Genomic DNA, 23,758 nt, shown 5'->3' on the forward strand with positions numbered 1-23,758 from the left:
TGCTGAGGCATATACATCACTGGAGACACTGGGCTGGGGCATATACATTACTGGAGACACTGGGCTGGGGTATATACATCACTGGAGACACTGAGCTGGGGTATATACATTACTGGAGACACTAGGGTGGGGCATATACATTACTGGAGACACTGGGCTGGGGCATATACATTACTGGAGACACTGGGCTGGGGCATATACATTACTAGAGAGACTTGACTGAGGCATATACATCACTGGAGAGACTGGGCTGGGGCATATACATCACTGGAGACACTGGGCTGGGGTATATACATCACTGGAGACACTGGGCTGAGGCATATACATTACTGGAGACACTAGGGTGGGGCATATACATTACTGGAGACACTGGGCTGGGGCATATACATTACTGGAGACACTGGGCTGGGGCATATACATTACTAGAGAGACTTGACTGAGGCATATACATCACTGGAGAGACTGGGCTGGGGCATATATGTGGCACCCCAGGGGTCTGGTTTCCACAGTAATAGCAGTATTACGTCTGTGAGCAGGTGGGAGGTCTCCTGGGCAGGAATCCTAAGCATGCCACACCTCCTGCCCAGTCCTGGGAGGGGAAGAACTTCCCCTACATAAACTGGGGCTGAGGCAGGGTTAGAGAGAGGAGTTCCAGACAGAGACGGAGTCTGGTCTGGACACGCAGAAACAGGGACAGATAGACATCAGGAGCTCTGTAGGAGCCAAGGAGAAGCGCCAGGGGCTGGAGCTGTGCAGAGCTCGCCCTGGGAGAAGGTACTAAAACCGGACACAGGAGTCCGAGGCTGTGGGGACTAAGATATACCCAGCAGCAGAATCCATCCGGCAGGGGATTCCAGGTCCTCTGGCCATAAAAGCCCGGAGGCTCAGTCACAACGAAGGGACCAGCACCGCCATCCCGGAGCGGAGGCTAACAGGAGGCCCCAGGTCACCAGCCATACGGGTGAGCACCACACGGTATACCCAGGGACGTGGGCTACTTGTAACCACCGAAAGCAGGGTAGCCAGGAAGGGTACAGACTAACGGGAAGGCCTACAACTCCACCTGGCCAGGGGAACTCCGGCTTACTCGCAGACTAACCAGGCCCCAACTACTAGCCAGTACTCCCGGGGAAATTTGCCTTGTACCATCAGTAAAGGCCCTGAACTGTACCCTCGCGTCTCCGTGCTTCCTTGTCGCACCGTTAGTGCTGGGACATCCACACCATCACTCCCAACATCATCCACATCCGCTGCCCTGAGGCCATACCTCTTCCGTTGGGGGTTATATCAACATTGCTGCACACCTATACCACTGCCCTGCAGCGGCGGTTTCACAACCGCATTCAACGGGTGGCGTAGTCGGACACTAATACCATCATGCCAATAACTGCCACTTAGTTTGACCACCCTGGGCGCGGACCGGGTCACCGCCACACGAAGACTACTACCCCCATCGGATCCGGCTCCGGGTATCCCCCGCGCGCACGCGCGCTGCACTACAGCACTGACCCAGGGGGTGAGTCAACTTTGGCGTAGTCGGCAGGATTACGTGCCCGCAACCACCGGGTACTGCGTGCCTGAAAAAAGAGACTTTTATACTTACCTGTGGTGAAGTTTCCCGCCGTCCGGAGTCGTTTCCCGCCATCTGGAGCCGATTCCCGCCATCCGACGCCATCTTCTGCCTTCTTCCCGCCATCCGTGGAGTTTTCCCGCCATTGGACGCCATCTTGAGGGCGCCGCGCGGGAAGAAGAGGGGCGTGGACTCCGAAAGCCCGCGAGAACTGAAGCCCCGCCTCACGTCCGGACGTTGCGTAAGGTCCTGGAAGGAGCCCAGCAGACGCCGACGTCACAGGAGCGCGACGGAAGGTCCTCAACCCTGACGATCCACTGCGGAGCCGCGGCCTACGGAAGAGGATCATCGCAAGGTAGGCCACGGTCCACTAGGGGGGAGGAGGATGTCGGATACGGAGGAGAGCTTCACCGCCACAGCCGCCGCCAGCGCCACCGCTGCTGCGGTCATGCCTTTCACCATGCCCTTTATCCCGGGAGCAGCCTGGCTACCCCAGTACTCAGGGGAGTCACATACCCTAAATGACTTCAGAGAAAGGCTGGATAGCCTCTTCCAGGTGTATCCCCTCACGGAGGCGCAAAAAGTGAGCATCCTGGTGGCCCAATTAATCGGGGCAGCCCAAAGGGAGGTAAAGTCCTGGCCACCTGGGAGGAAGAGGACTGTCAGAGACATACTAACCCGGCTGAAAGACACATTTGACACCCGCACCTCAGCCGAAATAAAACTAAGATTTTATGGGTGCAAACAACGGGCACATGAGAGTATAAGAGACTATGCTCTAAACCTACAAGAGGCCCTGAGAGCCATTAAGCAGGCAGACCCTGACAGCATGGGAAATGAAGATAAGCTGTTGACTGAACAATTCATTGAGGGTCTACTGTGCAATGCCCACCGAACCCAGTTGCGGGCAATGGCCTTACAGGACCCTGACCTGTACTTTGCACAGTTCAAGGACAGAGCCATCCGGGTGCTCCGAGAACCGGCACCAGGTGGCGCTGTGACCCACAGGCGCCCTGCTATCACTTATCACCAGGAGACGGCGCCCTTGTCTGCAGGGCCTGTGGGAGCTGATGCGCAGGCTTTAAACAGTGACCCGGCTACAGACCTGCACCATCAGGTCCAAGAGCTAACTAAAAGCGTTGCCGCGCTAACCCGAACTGTGCAGTCTTTACAGGTTTCTACTGCAGGGAAGATTGAGCTGGCATCCGGACCGGAGGACATCCCGTGGCGCCGACCAAGGAGGACCCCACCGGCCAGAGGAAGACCCAGCGATCGATACAACGAGGACGACGACCTATTTGCCGCCGCTGCAATCAACCCGGACATGTGGCAAGGTACTGTCATTTAAACGGGCACAACCTGGGGTAGAGGGCCAACCCCCAGGCATAAGACCATCAGGCCCATCAAACTGGCGTGATAAATACGTAGGGGGACGTCCAATCTTGCCTGTGGTACTGGATGGCATTCCTATGAGTGCCCTACTAGACACTGGGTCACAGGTCACCACCATCCCGTACGTGCTCTTCAAGCAGTACTGGAATGATTCGGACATAACCCGCTACCCAGACGACGACCTGAGTATCATCGCCAGCAATGGTCAGCCCGTGCCGCAGGTGGGATTCAAGGAGGTGACCATTAAAAATCGGTAAAGTCGAACTGACGGCACAAGGACTGATTATAGTGGACATAGACCGTCATGAGAGTCACCCTAGAATCACCCTGGGAACCAATGTAATTGAAAATTGTCTTGCAGAGGTGATTCTCATTTTACAGCAGGTTGCCAAGAACGCCAGTTCCGGCCAGCAGCGTGTGCTCCAAAAAGAGATCCGGGCACTGATGAAGCGGCAACAGGTGGAACTATCTGGTGGTGAGATAGGTAGCGTGAGAATGTGTGACCCGTTCCCTATTGCCATGCCCCCAAAAAGTGAGATGATGATTTGGTGCCGGGCAGCTATTGGTCTAAGAGGTAGAGACTACCAAGCAATGGTAGAACCCGTCTACTCAGACAGTAGGCCCACCATTTTGACAGCACGGGGGGTGGTCGATGTACGCCATGGGAGGGTGCCCGTTCGCATCATAAATATCGGTGAGAGAGAAGTACACCTGCCCCGGTATGCCACGCTAGCTAAATTGTTCACCATAAACCAGAATTCTGTACAGGCCGTGGAACCCTTGCCTCCATCTCAACCAGAGGAAGGTAACGGCTCTAAGAAACCAGTGGAGGACTGGTGTCAGCAACTACATCTGGGTACTGACTCCACTCCCTCACACCAGAAACAAGGAGTCTATCGGGTGGTTCAAGAGTACGAGAGAGTGTTTAGTAAACACCCGTTAGACTTCGGGCGAGTAAAGGGGGTAGAACACCACATCCCCACGGGAGACCATCCTCCCATAAAGGAGAGATACCGACCCGTACCCCCTGCACACTACCAACACGCCAAGGGGATGCTTAGAGACATGAAGGAGGCTGGGGTAATCAGGGACAGCTGTAGCCCCTGGGCAGCTCCACTAGTCTTAGTGAAAAAGAAGGACAACACTATGAGAATGTGTGTAGACTACAGGAAGGTCAACCGTATCACACACAAAGATGCGTACCCGTTACCAAGGATAGAAGAGTCCTTAGCTGCATTAAAATCTGCTAACTTCTTCTCTACTTTGGATCTCACTAGCGGGTACTGGCAGGTTCCTGTAGCAGAGGCAGACCGGGAGAAGACCGCATTCACCACCCCGATGGGTCTCAGCGAATTTAACTGTATGCCGTTCGGGCTCTGCAACGCACCAGGAACCTTCCAACGGTTGATGGAATGCTGTCTGGGACACCGGAACTTCGAGACGGTCCTGTTATACCTGGACGATGTCATCGTCTATTCCAAGACCTACGAGGACCACCTGAAACACCTGGCAGAAGTGTTCGAAGCTCTGGCAAACTACGGCCTAAAGGTGAAACCCTCCAAGTGTCACCTCCTGAAACCAAAGGTGCAATACCTGGGACACGTGGTGAGTGCTGACGGAGTGGCTCCTGACCCTGATAAGATCACCGTGATTAAGGACTGGCCAAGACCCTCCAGCATAAAGGAAGTGCGGCAGTTCCTCGGGTTGGTAGGCTACTACCGAAGATTCATTCCCGGTTTCACCAAAATGGCAGCCCCTATGCAGGACCTCCTGATAGGTCAATCTCGGAAAGCCAAAAACCAGAAGACGCCCTTTAGGTGGGAAAAGCTGGAAGAGGAGTCCTTCTGCCAGCTGAAAATGGCCCTCACGGGGGATGAAATCCTGGCATATCCAGACTACAGCCAGCCCTTTATCCTCCACACGGACGCAAGCAACATCGGGCTAGGAGCCGTACTGTCCCAGATCCAGCAAGGGAAAGAACGGGTAATCGCTTACGCCAGCCGAAAGCTACGGCCCACGGAGAGGAACCCTGAAAATTATAGCTCATTCAAGCTGGAGTTCCTGGCAGTAGTGTGGGCAGTGACCGAACGTTTCAAGCATTACCTTGCCTCCTCCAAATTCATCGTGTACACTGATAACAACCCATTGACACACCTGGACACTGCAAGGCTCGGTGCTCTGGAACAGAGATGGATGGCTCGCCTGTCCAACTTTGAATTCACCATCAAATACCGGGCAGGACGCTCAAATGCCAACGCGGATGCCCTGTCTAGAATGCCGAACTTACCGGACGTAGGGGAAGATCCAGAAGATCTGGAAGAAGTTGAGCTCCCTGCGTTCCACCGTCATGGGATTACCCTGTATTCCCACCGTGTGAAGGACAGGCGCTCCGCGACATTCAATCCCTTGCCCCACTACAACTGGGCGGAGTCGCAAGACAGTGATCCTGCAGTCCGTCTGGTGAAGGAAATGCTGACCCAAGCCGATGCCAGTCTGGACCCAGACGCCCCAGAGGAGACTAAGCAACTGTGGAAGGAGAAAAGTAGGCTGTTCCTCTACAGGGAGAAGTTGTGCCGGAGAATGGTTAACTCTCGAACACATGAGTTGACCTGGCAGGTAGTGGTCCCCAGACGAGACGCGGCTATGATTCTGGAGGCGTACCACAACGGAGCAGGACATTTCGGGTGGAAGAAGCTGGAGTTCTTATTGCGTGAACGGTTCTACTGGGTAGGCATGAGAGGAGCCATCGAGAGGTGGTGCAGAGACTGTGGACCGTGCCACCTAAGAAGGAAGGACCGTGCCAGCCAGAAGACTCCCTTGCAGCCCATCATCACCCGACAGCCACTGGAACTGGTAGCCCTGGACCATGTGAAACTGGCTCCAAGCAGATCTGGGTATGTCTACGCCCTCACAATCGTAGATCATTACTCCCGGTTCCTGGTGGTGGTCCCGGTCAAGGACTTAACGGCTCAAACAGCAGCTAGAGCCTTCCAGCAGCACTTCTGCCGTCCACACGAGTACCCGGACCAAGTGCTGACAGACCAAGGGCCAGCCTTCGAAGCGGAAGTCTTCCAGGAGTTCTGCAACCTGTATGGCTGCACGAAGATAAGAACAACGCCCTATCACCCACAAACTAATGGACTCTGCGAGAAGATGAACCAGGTGGTGATAGACCTCCTGAAAACATTGCCCCTGGAAGAACGCAGTATGTGGCCTGAGAAGCTGCCTGATCTGGTGGACCTATACAACCACATCCCTGTAGGTTCTACCAACTGTACCCCGGCTTACCTAATGAGAGCGAGACCTGGTAAGCTGCCTATCGACCTGGATATGGGAGTCCTGACGCCCGAGGACACCTCGCCAGAGGCAGACTGGGATACAGAACGGCAGCAGCAGTATCGGAAAGTACAGGAGAGCGTCGAGCGAAGTCTGTCTCAAGCTAGAGAAAGGCAAGAGAAGGCTTATAACCAGTATGCTCCCGCTGTTCCCCTGGTACCTGGAGAGCAGGTCTTGAAGAGGAAAAGACGGCTCCACAAGTTGGACGACCAGTGGGAGAAGGACCCGTACACCGTACTGCCATCAAGCCATGAGAACCCAAAGATTTGCGTGATCAGTAAGGATGGAGGAGAAACCACAACCGTTGTCTCCAGAGACCACCTGAAGAAGTGTCCCGAGCAGCTGCAAAACCCTGAAGAAGAAGATCAAGAAAACCCTCGACCCGCAGAGGAAAGGGAAGAAATGATCAGGACTGTACTCGGAGACTTCCCCCGGTCTTGGACACAAGTAAGCGGTGCTGTCGTGGTACCCGTCCTCACCTTTCTCCAGCCAGCCCCGCAGGTGCCTACAGAGGAACCAGTAGAGCTGGAAGAGCAGCCGGCCCAAGAGGCAGAAGAGTCCACACCAGCAGTACAGGAGGATCAACCCTCTGCTAGTAGTGAGCCTGCCGTGCCCCTAGTGAGCCAAAGAGTGCGCAGAAAGCTGCCCAGCCTGCCCATAACACCTCCTACATCCTGTAGTGCAGGACCAGTTAGTGAGCTCCGTAGGTCCACTAGGGTTACCAGAGGCCAGATGCCCGTACGTTGGAGAATCTAAGTTGGCTAGTTGCTTTAACTATTTTATGTTTACCTGTTTTGTTGTAGCCGTTGCTAATTATGTTTTTCAGTTACAGATTTCTTTATATGGACTGACAGGTTATGGACAGTGAGTAACCGGAACTCTGTTGTAAATATGTTTGGAGCGTAACCCAGGAATGGACTAAAGACTGTTAAAGACTCGGGGCAGGACAGACCCCTACCTGGTTACGGCTCCCTGTTCTTTGGTGAAATGGACACCCTTATTGCTTCCCGGTTACGGACACGCCGTGACCATCTCATGTATTTAATTGTTATTGTTTATACCCTGTTATGTTTTTTTTTTAAAAAGAAAAAAAAATATGTTTAGTCCGGGAGTACTAAATTTCACTAGGGGGGAATGTGGCACCCCAGGGGTCTGGTTTCCACAGTAATAGCAGTATTACGTCTGTGAGCAGGTGGGAGGTCTCCTGGGCAGGAATCCTAAGCATGCCACACCTCCTGCCCAGTCCTGGGAGGGGAAGAACTTCCCCTACATAAACTGGGGCTGAGGCAGGGTTAGAGAGAGGAGTTCCAGACAGAGACGGAGTCTGGTCTGGACACGCAGAAACAGGGACAGATAGACATCAGGAGCTCTGTAGGAGCCAAGGAGAAGCGCCAGGGGCTGGAGCTGTGCAGAGCTCGCCCTGGGAGAAGGTACTAAAACCGGACACAGGAGTCCGAGGCTGTGGGGACTAAGATATACCCAGCAGCAGAATCCATCCGGCAGGGGATTCCAGGTCCTCTGGCCATAAAAGCCCGGAGGCTCAGTCACAACGAAGGGACCAGCACCGCCATCCCGGAGCGGAGGCTAACAGGAGGCCCCAGGTCACCAGCCATACGGGTGAGCACCACACGGTATACCCAGGGACGTGGGCTACTTGTAACCGCCGAAAGCAGGGTAGCCAGGAAGGGTACAGACTAACGGGAAGGCCTACAACTCCACCTGGCCAGGGGAACTCCGGCTTACTCGCAGACTAACCAGGCCCCAACTACTAGCCAGTACTCCCGGTGAAATTTGCCTTGTACCATCAGTAAAGGCCCTGAACTGTACCCTCGCGTCTCCGTGCTTCCTTGTCGCACCGTTAGTGCTGGGACATCCACACCATCACTCCCAACATCATCCACATCCGCTGCCCTGAGGCCATACCTCTCCCGTTGGGGGTTATATCAACATTGCTGCACACCTATACCACCGGCCTCAGCGGTCTGCCCTGCAGCGGCGGTTTCATAACCACATTCAACGGGTGGCGTAGTCGGACACTAATACCATCATACCAATAACTGCCACTTAGTTTGACCCCCTGGGCGCGGACCGGGTCACCGCCACACGAAGACTACTACCCCCATCGGATCCGGCTCCGGGTATCCCCCGCGCGCACGCGCGCCGCACTACAGCACTGGCCCAGGGGGTGAGTCATATACATCACTGGAGACACTGGGCTGAGGCATATACATTACTGGAGAGACTTGACTGAGGCATATATCTCACTAAAGATGCTGGGTTAGAGCATATATTTCACTGGAGAGACATGGCTGAGGCATATACATCACTGGAGACACTGGGCTGGGGCATATACATTACTGGAGACACTGGGCTGGTGCATATACATTACTGGAGACACTGGGCTGGGGCATATACATTACTGGAGACCCTGGGCTGGGGCATATACATTACTGGAGAGACTTGACTGAGGCATATATATCACTAAAGATGCTGGGTTAGGGCATATATTTCACTGGAGAGACTAGGCTGAGGCATATACATTACTGGAGACACTGGGCTGGGGCATATACATCACTGGAGACACTGGGCTGCGGCATATACATTACTGGAGAGACTTGACTGAGGCATATATCTCACTAAAGATGCTGGGTTAGAGCATATATTTCACTGGAGAGACATGGCTGAGGCATATACATCACTGGAGACACTGGGCTGGGGCATATACATTACTGGAGACACTGGGCTGGTGCATATACATTACTGGAGACACTGGGCTGGGGCATATACATTACTGGAGACACTGGGCTGGGGCATATACATTACTGGAGACACTGGGCTGGGACATATACATTACTGGAGACACTGGGCTGGGGCATATACATTACTGGAGACACTGGGCTGGGGCATATACATTACTGGAGACCCTGGGCTGGGGCATATACATTACTGGAGAGACTTGACTGAGGCATATATATCACTAAAGATGCTGGGTTAGAGCATATATTTCACTGGAGACACTGGGCTGGGGCATGTACATTACTGGAGACACTGGGCTGAGGCATATATATCACTGGAGACACTGGGCTGAGGTATATACATCACTGGAGAGCCTTGACTGAGGCATATATATCACTAAAGATGCTGGGTTAGAGCATATATTTCACTGGAGAGACTTGGCTGAGGCATATACATTACTGGAGACGCTAGGCTGGGGCATATACATTACTGGAGACACTGGGCTGGTGCATATACATCACTGTAGACACTGGGCTGGGGCATATACATTACTGGAGACACTGGGCTGGGGCATATACATTACTGGAGAGACTTGACTGAGGCATATATATCACTAAAGATGCTGGGTTAGAGCATATATTTCACTGGAGACACTGGGCTGGGGCATATCCATTACTGGAGACACTGGGCTGAGGCATATACATCATGGAGACACTGGGCTGAGGCATATACATCACTGGAGAGACTTGACTGAGGCATATATATCACTAAAGATGCTGGGTTAGAGCATATATTTCACTGGAGAGACTTGGCTGGAGACACTGGAGACACTGGGCTGGGGCATATACATCACTGGAGACACTGGGCTGAGGCATATACATTACTGGAGAGACTTGACTGAGGCATATACATTACTGGAGACACTGGGCTGGGGCATACACATTACTGGAGACACTGAGCTGGTGCATATACATTACTGGAGACACTGGGCTGGGGCATATACATTACTGGAGACCCTGGGCTGGGGAATATACATTACTGGAGAGACTTGACTGAGGCATATATCTCACTAAAGATGCTGGGTTAGAGCATATATTTCACTGGAGAGACATGGCTGAGGCATATACATCACTGGAGACACTGGGCTGGGGCATATACATTACTGGAGACACTGGGCTGGTGCATATACATTACTGGAGACACTGGGCTGGGGCATATACATTACTGGAGACCCTGGGCTGGGGCATATACATTACTGGAGAGACTTGACTGAGGCATATATATCACTAAAGATTCTGGGTTAGAGCATATATTTCACTGGAGACACTGGGCTGGGGCATATACATTACTGGAGACACTGGGCTGAGGCATATATATCACTGGAGACACTGGGCTGAGGTATATACATCACTGGAGAGACTTGACTGAGGCATATATATCACTAAAGATGCTGGGTTAGAGCATATATTTCACTGGAGAGACTTGGCTGAGGCATATACATTACTGGAGACGCTAGGCTGGGGCATATACATTACTGGAGACACTGGGCTGGTGCATATACATCACTGGAGACACTGGGCTGGGGCATATACATTACTGGAGACACTGGGCTGGTGCATATACATTACTGGAGACACTGGGCTGGGGCATATACATTACTGGAGACACTGGGCTGGGGCATATACATTACTGGAGAGACTTGACTGAGGCATATATATCACTAAAGATGCTGGGTTAGAGCATATATTTCACTAGAGACACTGGGCTGGGGCATATCCATTACTGGAGACACTGGGCTGAGGCATATACATCACTGGAGACACTGGGCTGAGGCATATACATCACTGGAGAGACTTGACTGAGGCATATATATCACTAAAGATGCTGGGTTAGAGCATATATTTCACTGGAGAGACTTGGCTGAGGCATATATGACGCGCCCCCTTGGCCAGTGCTGTAGTGCGGCGCACGTGTGCGCGGGGGAATACCCGGAGCCGGATCCGATGGGGGTAGTAGTCTCCGAGTGGCGGGGACCCGGTCCGTGCCCAGGGTGTCAGACTAAGTGGCAGTCTATGGCAGTAGATGTTAACTTGGATGTCGACTACGCCACCCGTTGAGTGCGCTTTGCAGCCGCCGCTGCAGAACAGTCCTCTGAGGCCGGTGGTATGGGTGCAGCGATGATGTTATAACCCCCAACGGGAGGGGTATGGCCTCAGGGCAGCAGGTGAAGATGATGGGGGTTGTGACGGTGCAGTAAGAAGAGTCAGAGTCAGGAGATGCAGTTTCAGGGTTTTTACTCACGGGTGTTCTCTCAGTCACTCTGGCCTTGAGTGACCACCCGAGCCGTGCTGCGTCCACCAGGTCCTGGACTCGGCTAACCCCCAGGCAGTTCCGGAGCGTGGTCCTGAGCTCCCTTTTCTCTCTCTGTCTCTGGCCGTTCCCACCAGGGATCCACCTTTGGCCGGCTCCCTCGGGTCTCTTGGTGGTCAAACCTCCTCTGGGTTCCCTGACCCTATACTTGGTGTGCCTTTCTGGTGGATTTGGTGAGGGTCGTGGCAAATCTTGACCACGACCTCCGGTTCCTGGCTGAGGATAAGTGGCCTCCACCAGTTCGGGTTCCGGTACCCGTGTCCGCCAACCCTTCACCCTTTTTGGTCTGATTCTGGGTTCTTAGGGTTCCCTCTGGTCTTCCACTCTGGGCCTTTCTTTCTCCTCTCTCCTCTGCAGGCTTGGCTCTGGAGCTGGGCCCAGCCGGAGCCACAGCTCCCTGTCAGCCCTCCTGGCTGAACTCTTCCTAAAGACTCCCTCAGCTCTCCCTGTCCTAAGATGGTGCCCACCATATATACTCCCTCTATGTGTGAGCCCAGGTGACTAGCACCCAATGAGCTCCTAGCTTTACCCAGAGTACTCCCCCTATCTGCCCCTACACTACTGGGATGTTCCACCCCCCTCCCACTCCAGCCAGGGACAGACGCTGTCGTACCTGCACATATACTTGGTGGGAGTACCGTAGTTCTGTCCCCCGGAAATGGGATGTATGTAGTGCATGCAGCCTACTGAGCTCAGTCCCACACTCCATCCTTACCCGGGAGTGGAATACCACACCTCTGGGTCGAGGTGCAATACCCCTGTAGCAGCCAAGTCCTCAGGGTGCTACATATACTTTACTGGAGACACTGGGCTGGGGCATATACATTACTGGAGACACTGGGCTGGGGCATATACATTACTGGAGACGCTGGGCTGGGGCATATACATTACTGGAGACACTGGGCTGGGGCATATACAGGTGCATCTCACTAAATTAAAATATCATCAAAAAGTTAATTTATTTCAGTTCTTCAATATAAAAAGTGAAACTCATATATTATATGGAGTCATTACAAACAGAGTGATCTATTTCAAGTGTTTATTTCTGTTAATGTTAATGATTATGGCTTACAGCCAATGAAAACACAAAAGTCATTATCTCAGTAAATTAGAATACTTTATAACAACAGCTTGAAAAATGTTTTTAAAATCCGAAATGTTCGCCTACTGAAATGTATGTTCAGTAAATGCACTCAATACTTGGTCGGGGCTCCTTTTGCATCAATTACTGCATCAATGCAGCGTGGCATGGAGGCGATCAGCCTGTGGCACTGCTGAGGTGTTATGGAAGCCCAGGTTGCTTTGATAGCAGCCTTCAGCTCGTCTGCATTGTTGGATCTGGTGTCTCTCATCTTCCTCTTGACAATACCCCATAGATTCTCTATGGGGTTAAGGTCAGGCGAGTTTGCTGGCCAATCAAGCACAGTGATACTGTTGTTTGTAAACCAGGTATTGGTACTTTTGGCAGTGTGGACAGGCGCCAAGTCCTGCTGGAGAATGAAATTTCCATCTCCAAAAAGCTTGTCGGCAGAGGGAAGCATGAAGTGCTCTAAAATTTCCTGGTAGATGGCTGCGCTGACTTTGGTCTTGATAAAACACAGTGGACCTACACCAGCAGATGCCATGGCTCCCCAAACCATCACTGATTGTGGAAACTTCACACTAGACCTCAAGCAGCTTAGATTGTGTCCTCTCCACTCTTCCTCCAGACTCTGGGGCCTTGATTTCCAAATGAATATTGGAACTGTGAGACCTTGTGGAGTGTGTCAATGACTGCCTTCTGGACATCTGTCAAGTCAGCAGTCTTCCCCATGATTGTGGAGCCTACTGAAACAGACTAAGGGACCGTTTTATACGCTTAGGAAGCCTTTGCAGGTGTTCTTTGGTAATTATTGTATTTTACTGAGATAATGACTTTTGTGTTTTCATTGGCTGTAAGCCATAATCATCAACATTAACAGACATAGACACTTGAAATAGATCACTCCGTTTGTAATGACTATATAATATGAGTTTCACTTTTTGGATTGAAGAACTGAAATAAATTATATTTTTGATGATATTCTAATTTTGTGAGCTGCACCTGTACATCATTTGAGACGCTGGGCTGGGGCATATAGATCACTGGAGACACTGGGCCGGGTCACCACCCCGCGCACCCAGGCAAGTGCCAGGGCCCTGAGAAAGCGGGGGGCCCACTCGCCACCGGGAACTCTATCACGCTATGGGGCCCTTGAGTTGGGGGAGCCCAGTGCCAGCACCCCCGAGTGGGCCCCCCCGCTTGCTTAGGGTCCCAGCCCTTGCAATAACTACTTCTCCCTGTTCCACCGCAGCTCCGGTGTCTTCCATGTCTTCTGACTCTGTGATGTCTTAGGGATGTAAGTAATAAAAGAAAACTAAAAAAATACATTGGTGTCTTGAATTTTAGTCCTTGTGAGGTTGGCTCAGTTAAACCTTGCATCAGAGGAGACTTGATACAGACATCTATAACAGCTGTTATTCAGAGTTCATATACATGGCTGATATTTCAGTCATTTTAGACAAAGCAATCATGACTTATAATTGATGTCACCATTCTGTAAGCATGTTCCTATTAAGGGCAAGGCCAGTGTTGTAACATAGGCGGCTTTCTGTTGTCATTAATTTTTGGTGTAATAATAATATATATGTCCATAAGTAAAGTACATCTGCGAGCGGCGTTATCGAGTATTTTCATAGCAATAACTACTATATACCACTTTCACGTACAAACAAGAACTCTTCTTTGGTAATGCTCAACTGCATTGTTATGACCATGTTCACACTCTAACACAGGTAACGGTTGAAAAAAAGGAAAGAGAGACGCTGTACCTGCACCCAACTGGTCCCTGTACAGACTAGAAAAATCATTAACCACATAACTCAAAAACACTTCCTGGCTCCCTAAAAGGCTGTTGAGGGGTTTCTTGTACCTCCTAAGGAACCCGATGGGAGGCCGCAACACAAATGCTGCAAAAGGGAAAGGCAGGGAGACAGAAGAAGTCAGGGTAAGAAACTAAACACGTTCACACAGGATAGACAGGGATATATATCTAGAAGCAAAAAAATAAATGGGCTAAGCGAAAAACCTCCCAATCCCCCAAACATAAAAGAAAGGGAAGGGTACGGGAAGGAGAACTCACAGTCAGACCGCAGGAAAAGCAGCTGGGCTTTATCAAGCAAGATAATCCTTAGTTGAGGAGCTGGAACGCCTAACACCATCTAAGATCTCATTCCCACGTCCGTGTCTCCAGTACGTGTGAACGCAGTATAGGCCGCAAAATGTCCCGCACACGTGCACACTGATGACATCCGTGTGTCATCAGTGTGACACTTACCGGACACTGCAGTTTGCGCTGTTCCCCGGCGCCAGGTGCTGAATGCAGCTCACATAATTGTCGTCTGCTCTCCCTGTGATCAGGCGACAATGATGGAAGTTGTATTCAGTACCCGCAGTGTACTTTGTGTGTAAAATCAAGAATTAAATTTTAAAAAATCGTGGGCTCCCATCGATTATTCATAACCATAAGAGGAAAATCGCCCGCTGGGGGAATAATGGGCCCCACATAGTTCTCCATAGAGTATAATGTGCCTACATATCCTCCATACAGAATAATGAGCCCCACATAGTCCTCCATACAGTATAATGGCCCCACATAGTCCTCCATACAGTATAATGGGCCCCACATAGTCCTCCATACAGTATAATGGGCCCCACATAGTCCTCCATACAGTGTAATGGGCGCCACATAGTCCTCCATACAGTATAATGGCCCCACATAGTCCTCCATACAGTATAATGGGCCCCACATAGTCCTCCATACAGTGTAATGGGCCCCACATAGACCTCCATACAGTGTAATGGGCGCCACATAGTCCTCCATACAGAATAATGGGCCCCACATAGTCCTCCTTACAGAATAATGGGCCCCACATAGTCCTCCATGCAGAATTATGGCCCACATAGCCCTCCATACAGTATAATGGGCCCCACATAGTCCTCCATACAGTATAATGGGCCCCACATAGTCCTCCATACAGAATAATGGGCCCCACATAGTCCTCCATACAGAATAAAGGCCCCACATAATCCTCCATACAGAATAATGGGTCCCACATAGTTCTCCATACAGAATAATGGCCCCACATAGTCCTCCTTACAGAATAATGGCCCCACATAGTCCTCCATACAGAATAATGGGCCCCACATAGTCCTCCATACAGAATAATGGGCCACACATAGTCCTCCATACAGTATAATGGGGCCCACATAGTCCTCCATACGGAATAATGGCCCCACATAATCCTCCATACAGAATAATGGGCCTCACATAGTCCTCCATACAGTATAATGGGCCCCACATAGTCCTCCATACAGAATAATGGGCCCCACATATTCCTCCATACCGTATAATATGCCCCACATAGTCCTCCATACAGAATAAGGAAGTCAAGAGGCCAATGAAAAACAAAAAAAGGGCTTTCGGTAAACTTAAACAAGAAGGCAGCGAGGAAGCGCTAATATCTTATAGGGAAAAAAACTAAATCTGTAAGAAACAAATAAGAATAGCAAAAGAGGAGACAGAGAGACTAATTGCCAAGGAAAGTAAAACGAATCCCAAACTGTTCTTTAACTATATAAACAGTAAAAGGATTAAAACTGATGGAGTTGGCCCATTGAAAAATAACCTGGGTAAAATCATGGAGGGCGATGAGGGTAAAGCAAACCTACTCAATAGCTTCTTCTCCACTGTTTTCACAAAAGAAAACAATTTATCGGAGGAAATGCAGAGTGATAAAGTAAACCCTCCGCTAAATATCACCCACCTAACCCAGGAGGAAGTTCAGAAACGCCTAAATAATATCAAAATAGACAAGTCACCAGGCCCAGATGGCATACACCCCCGGGTACTAAAAGAATTAAGTAATGTGATAGACAGACCGCTGTATCTTATATTCAAGCACTCTTTATGGACAGGGACTGTCCCACTAGACTGGCGCCAAGCAAATGTGGTACCAATATTCAAAAAGGGGTCTAAAAGTGACCCTGGGAACTATAGACCAGTCAGCTTAACGTCTGTTGTGGGTAAATTGTTTGAAGGATTTCTTAGAGATGCTATTGTAGAATATCTTAATGATAATAACTGTCTAACTCCATATCAACATGGATTCATGAGGGATCGCTCCTGCCAAACAAACCTGATCGCCTTCTACGAGGAGGTGAGCTCACAGCTGGACCGGGGAGAGTCAGTGGATGTTGTATACCTTGACTTCTCCAAAGCGTTTGATACCGTGCCACACAAAAGGTTGGTATATAAAATGAGAATGCTTGGTCTGGGGGATAATGTGTGCAAGTGGGTAAATAGCTGGCTGAGTGATAGAAAGCAGAGGGTGGTTATCAATGGAGTAAGCTCAGGGTGTGTCAGGGTTACTAGCGGGGTGCCTCAAGGGTCTGTCTTGGGCCCTATATTATTTAATATATTTATTAATGATCTAGTGGAAGGGTTGCATAGTAAAATAGCAATATTTGCAGATGATACTAAACTTTGTAAAGTAGTTAATACAGATGAGGATAGGGCACAGCTACAGGAGGATTTAGATAAATTGGGGAGTTGGGCCAAAAAATGGCAAATGGGGTTCAATGCCGATAAATGTAAGGTCATGCACATGGGAAAGAAAAACAGCAGTCACCCATACATATTAAATGGGAAACCGTTGGGGAAATCTGACATGGAGAAGGACCTGGGCGTCTTGGTTAATAGCAAATTAAATTGGAGTGCCCAGTGTCAGGCAGCAGCTGCGAAGGCAAATAGAGTCATGGCATGCATCAGAAGAGGAATAGGGGCATATGATGAGAACATTGTTCTTCCTCTGTATAAAGCGCTGGTAAGGCCGCACTTAGAATATTGTGCACAGTTCTGGGCTCCGGTGCTCAGGAAAGACATATTGGAGCTAGAGAGGGTACAAAGGAGGGCGACTAAGGTAATAAAGGGAATGGAGGGACTAGAATACCCAGAGAGGTTGTCAAAATTAGGCCTATTTACTTTGGAAAAGAGAAGGCTTAGGGGAGACCTCATAAACATGTATAAATACATCAGGGGGCAATACAGAGATCTCTCCCATGACCTGTTTATACCAAGGATGGTGACAAAGACGAGGGGGCACACTATGCGTCTGGAGGAAAGGAGGTTCCTGCACCAGCATGGAAGGGGATTCTTTACGGTCAGAGCCGTGAGACTCTGGAACTCTCTGGGAGAGGAAGTGGTGATGTCCAACTCACTTAATGAGTTCAAGAGAGGCCTGGACGCTTTTCTTGAGAACAATAAAATTACATTTTATGCTTAGTTAATTAATCCAGGGATTTAATCTGACTGCCAGATTGGTGTCGGGAAGTGAATTTTTCCTCAATGATGTAAATTGGCCTATACCGCATGGTTTTTTGTTGCCTTCCCCTGGATCAACGCTGCGGAATAGCTGCAGTGCACAAGAAATAGGCTGAACTGGATGGACGCTTGTCTTTTTTCGGCCTTATAAACTATGTAACTATGTAAAAACTATGAATAATGGCCCCACATAATCCTCCATACAGAATAATGGCCCCACATAGGGGTGGCTGTTCTGGTGTCGCGGGCCAAATAAAACCACCCTGCGGGCCAGATTTTCTCCATGGGCCAGAGTTTGACATGTATGCTTTAAAGTGGCTCTGTCAGAAAAAAAAAATTATTTAAAATATATGAAAAAAACCAAAACATGAAAGTTAAAAATAAAGATAATAAAAAAAGTAAAAGAAATAAGCATATGTGGCATCGCCGTGTTCAGAAAAGCCCAATCTATCAAAATATGAAAATTATTAGCCAGATTTGCAAACATTGTAAACAGAATTTTTTTTAAAAATGACAAAATTATATTGTTTGGCTGCTGCAATATCACAAAAAATGCTGTAACAAGCGATCAAAAATCTTGTAAACAGCAGAAAGTTTGTAAATTTTACTAATAAACCTAATTTGCAATGAGTTTGAATACTTTTCATAACAACTAATTTAGTAGGTGTTATTTATAGTCTTAAGAGTATGAACACATGGCATTTTTTAGACACCAGCGTCAAGTTAAATATTTCAGGAAAATGCTGGCGCAGTTTCTCCTGAAGCATCTTTCTTGCCATTGTTATTTGCGGCAGGGGCGCCATCAGGTCATTACTGCCCTTACTGCTGAATGGGGCCAGGTGAACAGCTGTAAAGAGCAGGGTCCGGGGCCCCCCTCTTGTGCTTCTGGTCACCGGGCCCCGGGTTATCACGTGCTGGTGCTGAGAGCATATGATGGACTGGGACTGGGGGGTAGGGAGAGCATATGATGGACTGGGACTGGGGAGTGGGCAGAGCATATGATGAACTGGGACTGGGGAGTGGGCAGAGCATATGATGAACTGGGACTGGGGAGTGGGCAGAGCATATGATGAACTGGGACTGGGGAGTGGGCAGAGCATATGATGAACTGGGAGTGGGGGGTGGGGAGAGCACATGATGGACTGGGGAGTGGGTAGAGCATATTATGGACTGGGGAGTGGGCAGAGCATATGATGGACTGGGGAGTGGGCAGAGCATATGATGAACTGGGAGTGGGGAGAGCTAATGATGAATTAGGAGTGGGGGAGCAAATAAAGAATGGGGGTAGGGAGAGCAAATTATGAATTGGGTGTGGGGGTGGGGAAAGCAAATTAATTGGGAGTGGGGATGGGGCTAGCAAATAATGAATTGAGGGTGGGGTAGCTCAAATAATGATGAATTGAGCGTGGGGGTGGGGAGAGCAAATTATAATGAATTGAGGGTGGGGGAGAATAAATGATGATGCAGTGGGGGTAGGAGAGAGAGGACATGAAAAAATGAATTGGGGCGGAGAGGGGCATGTAAATATAATTAATTGGGAGAGGGGGCATTGAGGGTGACAGAGTGTGACTAGTAATGAATTGGGGGAAAGAGTACAGGTTCTAATTAATTGATATATTTATTAGGTGGGGAAAGTGGCTATTTACAGTCAGTGGGGGCAAAGTGGTGGATTACAATTTATATTTGGAATGGTGGGTTACATAATAGCTACTTATATATTAATGGTGGGTGCATGTCTGTATTCAGCTGCGTAGTGTAGAAGTTGGGGAATGTGCTTTAGATAACTGTGATATTTTATGCAGAGAAGAGTCCTGGCTGGAAGAAGTGATGGCAGTCTGCGCTGGATGAAGGACTTCAACTAGTCAGTGAAATCTTTCGCATTGTACTGCATCTATATTTTTTATCCGTGCATCATGAATCGTGGTATGTATTAAAGGGGCCCACTGAGACTCTTTCGCCTGAGGCTCACGAAAATCTGGAGTCGGCCCTGATAGCAACAGTTAACAGCCTCCAGCCAATCAGAGGCTAGCAGCTGACATCGGCACGCACATCGCCGGCAACGACGTCACTGCCATGCGCCAGCGTGTCCGCGCCTCAAATGGATGAGGAAGAGGACGCCGCTGTACCGCCAGGTAAGGAGAAATTTTTTTTGTTTTTTTGTATGGGGCCAGGATGGGAGATCATATGGGGCCTGGGGGCAGGATGGGAGAACATATATGGCCTGGGGCCGGGATGGGACATCATATGCAGCCTGGGGGCAGCATGGAGACACATGGAGACACATGGGGCCTGGATGGGAAAACATATGGGGCCAGAAATGAGACACAATGGGGGCCAGGAATGAGACACAATGGGGGCCAGGAATGAGACACAATGGGGGCCAGGAATGAGACACGTCATTACAGGAAGGGCCAGGATGTGAAACATTATTACGGCTGTGATGTATTTTATTTTTGAGGATACGGTTTTCAGTGAGGGAGGTCCTGTTACGATGCAGGCCGGCACTATGTCGCCTTTTTCTTCATCTGGCGTAGTGTACAAGTTAGAGAAAAATTGAGGAATGTTCTCTAGATAACTGTTATTTTCTGCAGAGACGAGTCCTGGCTGGAAGAAGTGATGGCGGTCTGTGCTGGATGAAGAAGAGAAGCGAAGATGAAGGACTTCAACTAGAGACGTCACTGGTGAGTCAGTGTGTTACCTGTACACTTACACTATATACTATATACAGGGCTCAGGGCCGGCGTCAGCACCCGGTGCACCCAGGCAAGTGCCGGGGCCCTGAGCAGGAGGAGGGCCCACTCGCGGTCAGGCACCCCGCCGGGCTATGGGCGGAGGAGAGCGGTGCCAGCACCTGCCCTTCTCCCCCGCTTGCTCAGGGCCCCGGCAGCCGGATACTTACCTCTCCCCGTGCCACTGCAGATCCGCTGTCTTCCTGCTGTGCGTTCCCTGTGACGTCTCAGGTCAGAGGGTGCGGTGACGTCTTTCCACCACGCCCTCTCCTGAGCCTTCACAGGCAGCGCAGAGCGGGAAGACGCCGGCAACGCTGGAGTCAGGACCTGAACAGTGGCAGCAGGTGAGGAGGAGTGAGGTGAGTATTTTTTTTTTTTTAATGTATGGAGGCATGGAGCATTATATGAGGGGGTGACATCCTGCATGGGGCATTATATGGGGGGGGTGACATCCTGCGTGGGGCATTATATGGGGGGGTGACATCCTGCATGGAGCATTATATGAGGGGGTGACATCCTGCATGGGACATTATATGGGGAGGGGGGTGACATCCTGCATGGGACAGTATATGTGGGGTGACATCCTGCATGGGGCATTATATGGGGGGGAGAAGTAATATCCTGCATGGCGCATTATATGAGGGGAGTGACATCCCGCATGGGGCAATATATGGGGGAAGTGACATCCCACATGGGGCATTATATGGGGGGGTGACATCCTGCATGGGGCATTATATGGGGGGTGACATCCTGCATGGGGAATTATAAGGGGGGGACAGTCTGCATAGGGCATTATGTGGGGGGAACAACCTGCATGGAGCATTATATGGGGACCAGTATCCTGTACGGAGCGTTTTATGGGGGCCAGTATTCTGTATGGAGCGTTATATGAGGGCCAGTATCTTGTACAGAGCGTTTTATGGGGGTCAGTATTCTGTATGGAGCGTTATATGGGGGCCAGTATACTGTGTGGAGCAATTTGCTGGTTTCTGAGCTATTATGGAATTTACAATAGATATCGCTCATGTAATGTAAGAAGTGAAATCTTTGCATTGTACTGCATATATATATTTCTCTGCGGTATCTGTGCATCATGAATCGTGGTATGTGTTAAAGGGGCCCACTGAGACTCTTTCGCCCGGGGCCCAGAAAAACCTGGAGCCGGCCCTGACAGGGCTCCTGTGTATAAAGTCACTGGTGATCTCTGTATTACCTGTACACTATATACTATATACAGAGCTCCTGTGTATAATGTCACTGGTGATCACTGTATTACCTGCAGGGGTGGATTAGGAGTAGCCAGGGTCCAGGCAGTTTAAAAGGTGTGGGTTCCCCCAGGTACCTGATGTATCACGTGACATGCCACATGATCCCCTTTGATAGATCATGTGATAGGTCATGTGAGTAAAACGTAGGTGCTCTGGTGCAGATCTGTGGATGGAAAATGGCAGAGATAGCGGCACGCAAATTTATCTCTTACATACAGCACTATACATAACATAGCGATATACATAATAGAGCAGGGGTGGGAGAATAATTTTCATGAGGGGCCACATGAGAGACCGTGACTGTTGTGGACGCCGAACCATTATGCTGAAATTAACTTTGGTAATTCTGATCAATATTAATATTAACATATTGATTAGAATTATTTTTTATATTAATTGTATCACTTAATATTGAGCAGAATTAAGTATGCTCACACCACCTTATCTACAGTATGAGTCCCCACAGAGCCCCCTACATGCAATATGAGCCCCCAAATAGCCCCCTCAATCAACAAACAAAGCCATCAACCTATGGGGCTCTTATACATGTAAACCATAGCAAAAAAAGACACCTTAAAAATTCTCCCTTTCATTATTTCTTTTAAAAACCCATTACATAAAAACATAAATGCACATACATTTGCACAGAAAAACAGGGATTTAAAAAAAAGAGCAGAAATGAGGGGATATAGGGACTAGTTTTACCTTTTACAATTCCCTTCCTGACAGTGGAGGTTGGCACACTAACTTGAAACGGTATGGCGCCCCCACTCCTCGTTGACTACCCCTATGTGGCCTTACCAATACTCTAACTGATCAGGCATCCTCAATCAGATAATATGTAATGAACATGTATAAATATATAAAATATAGATACTAGTGGGCTGAGGGATCGATCATCAATACTGTTCAACAATCTGGCCAGAAAAACCCTAACAAAGTCCAAAAGAAACACATATGATGTCCTTGTCAAACAAACAATAACCCTTCAGATCATAAATGGCCAGTCAATTAGCAGTGCAATTAAACCACAAAACATCCATATACCTCATATCACGTTTCTATGGACATGGACTAACTATGTATATATATATATATATACACTGCTCAAAAAAATAAAGGGAACCCTTAACAGAATATAACTCCAAGTAAATCAAACTTCTGTGAAATCAAATTGTCCACTTAGGAAGCAACACTGATTGACAATCAATTTGACATGCTGTTGTGCAAATGGAGTAGACAATAGATGGAAATTATTGGCAATTATCAAGACACCCTCAATAAAAGAGTGGTTCTTCAGATGGGGACCACAGACCACATCTCAGTACCAATGCTTTCTGTCTGTTGTTTTGGTCACTTTTGAATGTTGGTTGTGCTTTCACACTCATGGTAGCATGAGACAGACTCTACAACCCACAGAAGTTGCTCAGGTAGTGCAGCTCATCCAGGATGGCACATCAATGTGAGCTGTGGCAACAAGGTTTGCTGTGTCTGTCAGCGTAGTGTCCAGAGGCTGGAGGTGCTACCAGGAGACAGGCCAATACACCAGGAGACGTGGAGGGGGCCGTAGGAGGGCAACAACCCAGCAGCAGGACCGCTACCTCCACCTTTGTGCAAGGAGGAACAGGAGGAGCACTGCCAGAGCCCTGCAAAATGACCTCCAGCAGGCCACAAATGTGCATGTGTCTGCACAAACGGTTAGAAACCGACTCTATGAGGGTGGTATGAGGGCCTGATGTCCACAGATGGGGGTTGTGTTCACAGCCCAACACCGTGCAGGACACTTGGCATTTGCCACAGAACACCAGGATTGGCAAAGTCGCCACTGGCGCCCTGTGCTCTTCACAGATGAAAGCAGGTTCACACTGAGCACATGTGACAGACGTGACAGAGTCGGGAGACGCGTGCAGAGCGATCTGCTGCCTGCAACTTCCTTCAGCATGACCGGTTTGGCAG

The sequence above is a fragment of the Phyllobates terribilis genome, unplaced genomic scaffold (genome assembly GCF_046119375.1).
Source record: "Phyllobates terribilis strain yellow unplaced genomic scaffold, ASM4611937v1 Scaffold_5__5_contigs__length_657084704, whole genome shotgun sequence".
Lineage (NCBI taxonomy): Eukaryota > Metazoa > Chordata > Amphibia > Anura > Dendrobatidae > Phyllobates > Phyllobates terribilis.